Raw genomic sequence first — 9,327 nt, 5'->3', positions numbered from 1 at the left:
CAGCAGTCACTACTTTTAAATGAAATGATAACTGTGCTGTATTGTGATTACGTAACATGCTCATTATGAACTCAGGGCCATGGTCTCTTGGTCTCTCTGGATTCCACACTGGGTGGGAAGGAGGAACCTCACTTTAGTTAGACCTGACTTGGCTACTGGAAGTTCCTCATTTATGGTAGGGTCATCCTTCCAATTTTAGTATATGTGCTGCTGAAGCAAGCACTGCGGTAGGGTTTAGATCAGTTAACTAATGTAACTGGGTGGATCATGCAGGTGCAAGAAAGCACAGAGTAAGGAAAATAAGCCATGTGTCCACAGTGATGGACTGCATCATTTGCTGTTGTACTGTTGGAATGTCATCTCAGCATCGCCAGATTTCCTTAAAAGAAGCTGGGAATCTGCACATCTATTGACACTTTGATTTTTCACTTCTTTTCACTTTAGAGCAACTAAATGGATCTTTGAACCAGACCTAATCTAGGTTGCCTATTTTGCAACTCCTGCTCTGCAAGGAGACATTTGCACTTTCTGTGTTTATCGGGCTGACTTTATGTGCTCTCAGTATGGAAAACGTGGGATTCCAGGCATACAGGTGAGGCCTGTCATAACTAACGGCAAGCAGTGTTACTTCAGGAATGTCTTCCTGTGTTTGGATTGCTATAATGAAACACCATAGACTTGGTAGCTCATCAACCGCAGAGATTTTTTGCTTGAAGTTCAGAGGACAGGAAGTCTAAGATCAAAGTGCTGGTAGATTTGTTGTCTAGTTGATAGTTTCCTGGTCCATAAATGATACCATCTACTTCCCTCTCTCGAGTGGTGGAAGGGATGTGCAAACTCCACTGGGTCCATTTTATAGGGGCTTTGCTCTCATGACCATGTGGGCTCCCGCCCATGTTTGCTTACTGCCTGTGCCAGTTTAGACAAATTACAAAGCTCGCATGTGTTCTGACTCCTGATTTATATAATAGGTTAACTGTAAGACCTACCTCTGAAGATCATCTAGAGAACTAAATGGGATAATACAAGATGTGACAAAAATATGGTGAATGTAAATTTTGATAACATTTATTGCAGTAAAAGACATTGCCATTAATCCTCCTCAAAAGATTCCTCCTCACTTTGAACACACTGATCCCATTGTTCTTGAAGCAGTTTTGGAAGTCCTTATTCTTATCTTTTGTTGTACTACTATGGCTGGCTCTGTGTTCTGAATCAATTCAAAATGTGTACCTTTCATGGTCATTTTAACGTTGGGGAAGAGGCGGAAGTCATAAGTTACGTGGTTCCAGATCCAGTGAATAAGGTGGATGAGGGTCCACCACAATGCACTTAGGAGCCTGCCTTTCTGTTAGATGGCACTCAGAAGCAGCATTCATACCTCATGTTTCTGATCACATCTCATAAAGACCTTCATGCAAGAGGTCTTCCATATCTGCTTCGAAAGTGACAAGAATGACGTGATATGTGTGTTTGAAGCAAGGGGGAGTATTTTGAGGAGGATTAATACTTTAAAAAAAAATTTAAGCATTCACCATATATATTTTGATCACATCTCATATATGCAAAATGTCCACAACAATGCCTGCCACAAAATTCATGATCATTGGTTCATATGTCCTTAGCAATGACTTACCTCCTAGAAGAAACACAGCTGTGTGATTGTCCACACGGAGATCTCCTTTGACATATATTGTCTTTACCTTTAGACTATAGGAAGAGATCTTCTGCTTAGAATTCTCCTTACCAGTGAGAACTACAGGAGAAACTGGCTAGGTATTTAGAATCTAGTCCTGGTTCTACTTTTCTTCAAAGTCCAATACAAGCAATCTAACCAAGTCAGGCCAGGAGCACCCTCCAGCTTTTAAGAAATCATCTTTTTTGGGTGCATGGAAATTACATCAGGGGATGTAGAAAAAAGAGCACAGATCTGGATTGAAATCAATCTGTCCAAATCTCAGCCCCACAACTATACTTTTCTGCAACCAGGGCTCAGGCACATCAGCCCCCAAGACTTGTACTTCGGTAATTCAGGAAAATCGGTCTCAATCTGTCTGTCTCCATACCCTCTCTTCCTCCTCTCTGTCCTTGTCTCCATTTTTGTTTTACTTATGAATTTTTAAAAATGTCTTTGTCATTGCTAATACATATCAAAGTTGTGCTAATGAGACACAGATCTAGACAAAGGGAACTCAGAATTACAGAAGCGAAAATTCATAAAGAGTCAACCCTGAGTGTTAAACTTTGGAAAATGCTCTGAAGTACATTTCCAGTGGGTGGATGGGGCCTGGAATCTTGGAATGTAGGTTCTGATTCAGGGTTAGGGTTGACCTCAACATAAGCTTCCCTTCACAGCTCCTGATGCTGCTGCTACTGCTCTGCAGACCACACAGGAAGGAGCTCTCCTTGTCTCCTGTCCTCTCCTTGCTCTTTGTCCTCAGATTATGTCAGTTCTTCTCTAAACATCAGTATGTAAAATGAATGAGCAATCATGTTTCATTTCATGTATTTATTTCTCTGTTTGGTTTAACAGTGACCACTTTTCAGATATGAGTTAGAAACGCTGTGATTGTGTGTATGAGGAGAGGTGGTTTTTCCAGGAGCCAAGCTGCCACCGGAACATGACATTTGACCCTCTTTGTCCATGGCTTCTTCATCTGCAATTCAACCAAATATGAATCAAAAATATTCAGAAAAAATTGCATTTGTACTAAAGTGTCCAGGTTTTTTCTTATCATCATTCCCTAAGCAACACAAAATGACAAATATTTACATAATATTTACACTGTGTTTGTACTTACATTGCATGGTAATTAATCTAGAGATGAGTTACGGTATATAAGAGAATGTACATAGGTTGTATTCAAGCGCTGTGCCATTTTTATAAGAGATCTGATATCCACAGAGAGTTTTTGGAATAGATCTGCTACAAGTAGAGAGGATGACTGCATTTTCCTGTTCCAACACCTAAATGGCCAAAATAACAATAATAATAATAATAATAATAATGTTATGATTATGGTGATAATGCTTATTGCGTGTATTCATAGTCAAGCACTGTATCAGCACTTAATTCAGTACATTTCTTTGTCTGCTCACGATAACCCTATGTATGTGGACACTCTTGCACTGATTTCAACTTTACACAGATTGAATGCAATCAGAGAGTAAGAGACTCTAAGGCACTGGTCTAGGGTCACAGAGCAGGAACATGGTGGCAGCAGGATTGAACCAAGGCCTGGGATACTTCAAAACTTATAATCTCATAGGACTGGAGGCACACCAGCTATGCTGACTGAGTATACATGTCCTGGGTTTCCCAGGGATGTCCAGTTTCAACATCTCCCCTGGAGTTAGGAGTCAGGTATCCGGGAACCAGAAGTGACCACAGTAGGATATAGTGGATGAATCTTAGCCCCACTGAGGAAGACCGAGCTGTTGCAAAAGATACTTCAAAGGCATGAATGAATCCAAAGGAAAATGCCATTTCCTTATTCGCCATCTTGCAAAATATGCCAATAGCCAATTTCTGGAGTCCTCCTATGCTGAGGAGTAAAACAGGGATTGAAGAGAAGATCTGAACAAACTCTAGCTGAAAATATATGGCCATCGGAGTAGGTTCTAGCTAATCAGGCAGCTTCCTAAGTAGAGTCTGATCACTATTATGGGCAGTGAAGACCCAGGCATCCTAGGTAGGGCATTTATGGAGGCAGCCCAAAGGCCCCTACCAATCAGGAATGGAAGAGACAGGAGATCTCATACCCATAAGCAGCTCAGAGTCCACTCACATTAGGAGTGCAGAAAATTGGTAGAGAAGGTGAATTTTGGAGCCAGGACCAACCAGTAACCAGCCTGGGCTGTGGGCCCTTCTTAGACTCAAATCACTCATGTGCACGGTGCATATAAGGGTGCCTTCATCATAAGGCTTTTGGGGGAATTGAGTAAGGGATTATTTGGTTATTTAGTAGGCCAGAAACAATCCCTAGTTTTGTTCACTACAGCATCCTCAGTCCTAGTGGTTCTTCGTACAAAGGAAGAACTGAATGTGTATTTCTTATATGAACACAGAAAGACCCTGCCCATAAGACAAAGTGGGAGATAAGATCTTTTATAGTATAAATGCAAAGTTCACATGTAGGAAGACTCAGGCCTGGGTATTATCAGGAAAATCCAGCCCTGAGGAAAGAAAGCCATGATGTGAGCAACACTTTGATAGTCCTTAATCTGAGACACATACTCTTGTAAGTAAGCACTTTGCCCAGGATGTGTTGGGTCATCACCACCCACATCGTTGACTGGACTCTACTTAGGAGGCTGCGTGATTAGCCAGAAGCCCAATCCAATGACCATATCTTCAATACCTTTAATTCTTTAGATAATCTTATGACGCCTAAGATATTTTTGTCATCCCTGCCACATCTTGCAGATGAAGACACTGAGATGCAGAGACGATCGTCTTGCTTAAGGCCATGGAATTAGTAAATTGGATTTGAGGCCAGGGGTTTGGCCACAGAGCGCATACTCTTGATCACCATCTACCATCGCTGCTCATCTCAACGCTGATTTTTCCGAGACTGTTTTTCTTGAAGGACACTGCCAGGGTAGGAGGACTTGTGCTTCCTTTGGGCCAGCCTTGATCTCTGTTTTATAACAGGAGGTGAGCTTTCTGTGGAGGTTGGAAAAGGCCATGTGAATTAAGCAGTGATTGTGCTTTTTAAGGCTCACAAGTAAGTCAAGCAGAATTAAGATTTATTAGAATTAAATTATGGTTCTTCTTCTATCAGAGCAGCTGTGCTCTTAATTATTCAGTGGAAGATCATATGGGCTATTCCATGGAAAGAGAGCAAAAATGGGTGATGTTTAGTAACTCTGAACATACAAGAGGACAACTGACAAAGATTGATTTTTAAAATAACAATGAATGCAACTCAGAAGATAGTGTTTTGGAAAGTTGTAAAAATATTACTTATACTATATCTTTTGAAACTTTTTAACAATAAATATGCATTATAACGTTGGAAAAATATATTATTGTATAGGATCTTCTTACCGTGGTGATAATAAGTAAATGTGGATTTAATGACATCTTCTATGTGATATCTAGCAAAACTAAACAATCTGGAAGATTATCCCCTTTTCTCTGCGGTAAGTCCTTCCATCAGGGTCTGGCTCCAGTTTCTCCTCCCTTCCAGAGACACCAACCTAAGTATCTCCTGGGTCCCATGTTTGCCTATATTGCACTATTTTCATCCACACTGAATATTATACGTTGTTAATTTTTTTACTTTAAAACCATCTCCAATTGAACAAATGGACCTCAATCATATTCATTAATTAAATATCTATATGCCACTGTATTTATATCTTTTCCTCACAATTCCTTTTCTTTGTTTGATTTTTTTTAACCTCTGATTCTTATTAGAAGATCAGATTTACTTATTTTCTTTTTCGGTATAAAGTTCACAGTTATATATCTTATTTCTCTTCGTCATATTTTATCTATAAATTGGACATCACATTCATGGAGAACTTTTTTCATGTCACATCATGAGTCAATGAATATTCCCTGACCAGTACAGAAGCCTTAGCATGTTTCACTTCCATTCATCAGCTTTACTTCCTAATCTACTATGTAGAGATCTGCAAACCCAGGTTCTTATTAGAGATAGAGAACTTAGGTATTAATTTTTAAGTGTTTGATCAGTGTAAATAGAATGGCCATCTGCCACACTTCAGAAGCATTTGGCTCTTGGCTGTGGAATCATCAAAGGCCGGGAAAGCAGCTATATTAATTGTGCCATCTTTTAAAGTTACATTATTACTTTTTTCTTTTTTGCCTTTTATAGAGTTTTACATTTTTATTATATAAATGAAACATGTATAGCGTGAGATTTTGATATACACTTACATGCTGAAATGATTATTATTGGTAAGCAAAGTAACATAACCATCACCATCCACAGCTGTCTTTTCTCTGTGTGGTAAGAGTATCCAAAATCTACTCTCTTAGAATATTTTCAGTGTAAAATACAAAGTACTAAGTATAGTTCTCTTCCTGGACAATGCATGTCCAGACTTTCTTACCCTACATACCTGCAGGATGCCAGGTTTTGCCTTATACTCTTCCTCTCCTCCTTTCCTTGTTCCTGATAACCATTGCTCTACTCTGACTGTCTTTGACTTTTCTTAGATTTTACAATTTGATCTTAGGTATGTTGTGTTGGTTTCTTATTTTCCATTCTTTCTAATACATCATTTTCCTCTATAATAAATTCTTCGATAATTTTCCTATGCTGCACAGGCTTTCAAGGCATTCTTTGTAAAGTATCTGATTTCTCTTACGTGTAAGTGAATAAATGAAATAGTTGTTCAGTTAGGTACAAGTTCTAAGTTTGTAATAATATTTCTTTCTTTTCTTTTGGTACCAGCGACTGAACTCAGGACCTTGCATTGTGAAGCAGGTGCAGTGCCACTGAGCTAAATCTCCAGTCCTGTAATAATATTTCTTATAAATCACTAGTCTTCTAGCCTACAATGTTATCAATGCAATAACCGCCTCAGAATTTTAATCTTTTTAGGTAAACTATTTTAACTCTTTGATATATTTTCAAATTTCTATCACTTGATTTTTGCGGTGAAATTCCACTGTAATATCTGTGGAGGTGGGTAATTTATTGTTATTAGTTTTCGTGTCACTTAATGTTTAATTACCCCATTCAATTTAAATATCTTTCACTCTTCAGCTCTAAAAATTTTCTATCATTATAATTATTTTATTATTTTTTTAAAAAAATTTTAAATTTTATTATTTTTACAAATATTTTCTTCTCTTCAGAATTTTCCTGTAAAAAATGATGGCCATTTTGGATACACGCTTTACGCCTCCTTTGTCGCACAGAATTGTAAGGGAAAATCATGTCCGCATCTTAAGGTCCTTAACCAAGTCTGCAAAGACAGTGTTTCCACACAGGGCAGCATGCGTTCCCAGGGCCCTGTGTCTCCGAGAGCCTGCTGTGCTCCTCTTACTGCACCCGCTGCCCTGGAAGTCCTCTTCATGCACCCCCACCCCCCAGCGAGGTTCTGCTCCCCACTTCCCCATCTGCCCTTCCTTCTCAATCCTTTACAGACTTCTCACCACTCACTTCTTCCTCTTTCCTTCCTTCCTTCCTCTCTTCTCGGCTCACCTCTTGACTGTGTTTTACCCTCTTCCTTTTCCCTTCCCCTCGCCTTCCTCCCCTCTACCCCTTCTTCATCTCACCCTTGCCTCCCCTTCACCTGCCTCATTCTCCTGTCTCTTCCTTTTTCCCTCCTGGTCTCCAGCCTCCCTTTACACTGCTTTCTCCTCTCTGACTTCCTGCAGTCTAACATCGCCAAAGCTCTGATCAAACACCTCACCTCCTCCACATCAGGAACCATCAACATCTCTGATTTGCATCTCATGTTCTTCCTTCTTGCTTTCTAGTATCTTGAGTCACTGAATTATAAAATATCAATTTCTGAAATTTCAGTAAGGTTTTAGAGAAAGCTTATATTGTTTATAATTTTGATACACAGAATTGCCTTTTTACCTACTATATATTTTAGACTTTGAACTCCAAGTGGCAGAGACTCTGCCATATTTATGTTTTTGTTTGTTAATGCCTGTACATGGTGTTCTTGCACACTTATGTAATGCACGTCACTGTGGATTTTGTAAGATGAAATGCATCTGGTTGTTTTAACTGACTATCCAAGTTGTTTAGATTGTTATGTCCCAAGCACAGAGAGAGCGCTCCCAAACCCAGTGTCTGGGCCATAATTTGAAAACAGCTCTCCAGTTTCTGTCAGTCCGAGTCTGAGAGTGGCGTTAACCCTTTCTCAGAGGAGCGGATTGGCGGGGTAGCAGGTTTGTGCCTTTTTGGTATGCAGATGTTCATTTTCAAAACTTAATTTAAAACAATAAAAAGTGTACCTCACAATCATTTTGTCTCCTTGTTTACTTAATATGATTTATTCTAAATGGATTCACATCACCATAATGTATCAGAGTTCTACCACCACCTGTATTTTGTAGGGGAAATAAACAAGACCTCTCTCATCAGATGAGTTAATTACACTGACATATTCACTCCTCCCCAGAGATACCATAAACTGAAATGCTGCAAAGCTTTAATTCAAACAAGCAGCTTGGAAACAAGAGCTATGCAGTGGTATACTTTCCTTTGGAAGAATCAAAAGCTCAACGCAGATTTGATCCTAAGGGGCAAGATAACTTGAATTTATCAGATGGAGGCTCATTTGGGGTCGGGGAACAAATCTGTAGGTGAGCTGGGCTTGAACCTATTTCTCAATGTTTTGGCTTCCCCTAGTAATTTCTCCCTCCTCTTATGTGTCTGCCCAGTGATGACTGTGCTTATTCCGCTTATTCCACAAGGAGCAGGACAGCACGTGGTCCACTGTCAGTCACGTTAATCTTCAGGAGGTGGCTTCAGTGCCGTCACCGGGGCTTCCATCTGTTAAGAAACCGTAGTCGTCTTGAGGGAAGAGGCTCCTGCGGATGTCTTAGGTCAGCTTCCCTGAAGCAGAGCCTAAGGTGAGGGTTTGTAGCAAGGGATTTTTTGGAGAAAGCTCCCTGGAATTATGTAAGAAGATGGGAAAAATGACAAAGAAAGGCAGGAAGCCAAGCAAAGTATGGCCTCAGGCAAACCCCAGCCTCAGCGTGATGGCACGGGGGTGCCAGAGCACAGATTACACGTGGGATGTTCTTCTCCACTGTTGGCAAAAAAGTTGGGCTTGCATATTCCCCTTCTGGCTGGTCCTTGGCTGCGAGCCACTTAGGAAGGACGTATACTCCAGGCACTTATGGTTTCTTCCCTGTGGACAAAGAGCCCTCAGGTATATATGGGGGGCCCGTATATGATTTATGACTTATGATTTTCCCCATCCAATGCTGTGAAAGTGATCTGTGTATATGAAACTGCAGTTGAGTTTTAAGTACGGGTGTCTCCATGGGCTGTGATATGCAGCAGGTACTTCCTCGGGGTGATATGGAGAGAGCCACAGCTCCCAGGCAGCCCCAGGGTCACCGGGGAACATCTGAGACTCTACATTGTGCCATGCTGCTCAGCTAGTCTGCTCTGTACGAGAGATGCAGTAGATGCATTTCCAATGTACAATACTGAAGAGTTCATTGTAAGATAAGGAACCTCTGTAGAGGCAAAAATCCACAAAGATTGGCATGGGGAAGGCACAGAGAGACTGTAAAAGAGATTCAAGGTGGGGTGAGAGGAGCAGAATTTCTGTCTTCAGTCAGGAGCACCAGGTGGCTGAGCCTGCAAGATCCTAGCT

At 40.5% G+C, this 9,327-nt stretch overlaps 1 long non-coding RNA gene across 1 annotated transcript in view; it reads right to left on the bottom strand.

Annotated features, from left to right (window-relative positions):
• Positions 1–2,508: 2,508 nt before the first annotated feature.
• The window catches only part of LOC147822179 (uncharacterized), a 56,651-nt gene continuing 49,832 nt past the window's right edge, over positions 2,509–9,327 (bottom strand). Inside the window, exon 3 of the long non-coding RNA XR_015445984.1 lies at positions 2,509–2,657. This is a non-coding gene — a long non-coding RNA (uncharacterized LOC147822179). The remainder of the gene's footprint in view (positions 2,658–9,327) is intronic.

The sequence above is a fragment of the Heterocephalus glaber genome, unplaced genomic scaffold, assembly GCF_053883595.1.
Source record: "Heterocephalus glaber isolate CG9 unplaced genomic scaffold, H.glaber_assembly_v1.0 deba00001673, whole genome shotgun sequence".
NCBI lineage: Eukaryota > Metazoa > Chordata > Mammalia > Rodentia > Bathyergidae > Heterocephalus > Heterocephalus glaber.
This window is presented reverse-complemented; position numbering and strand designations above follow the sequence as displayed.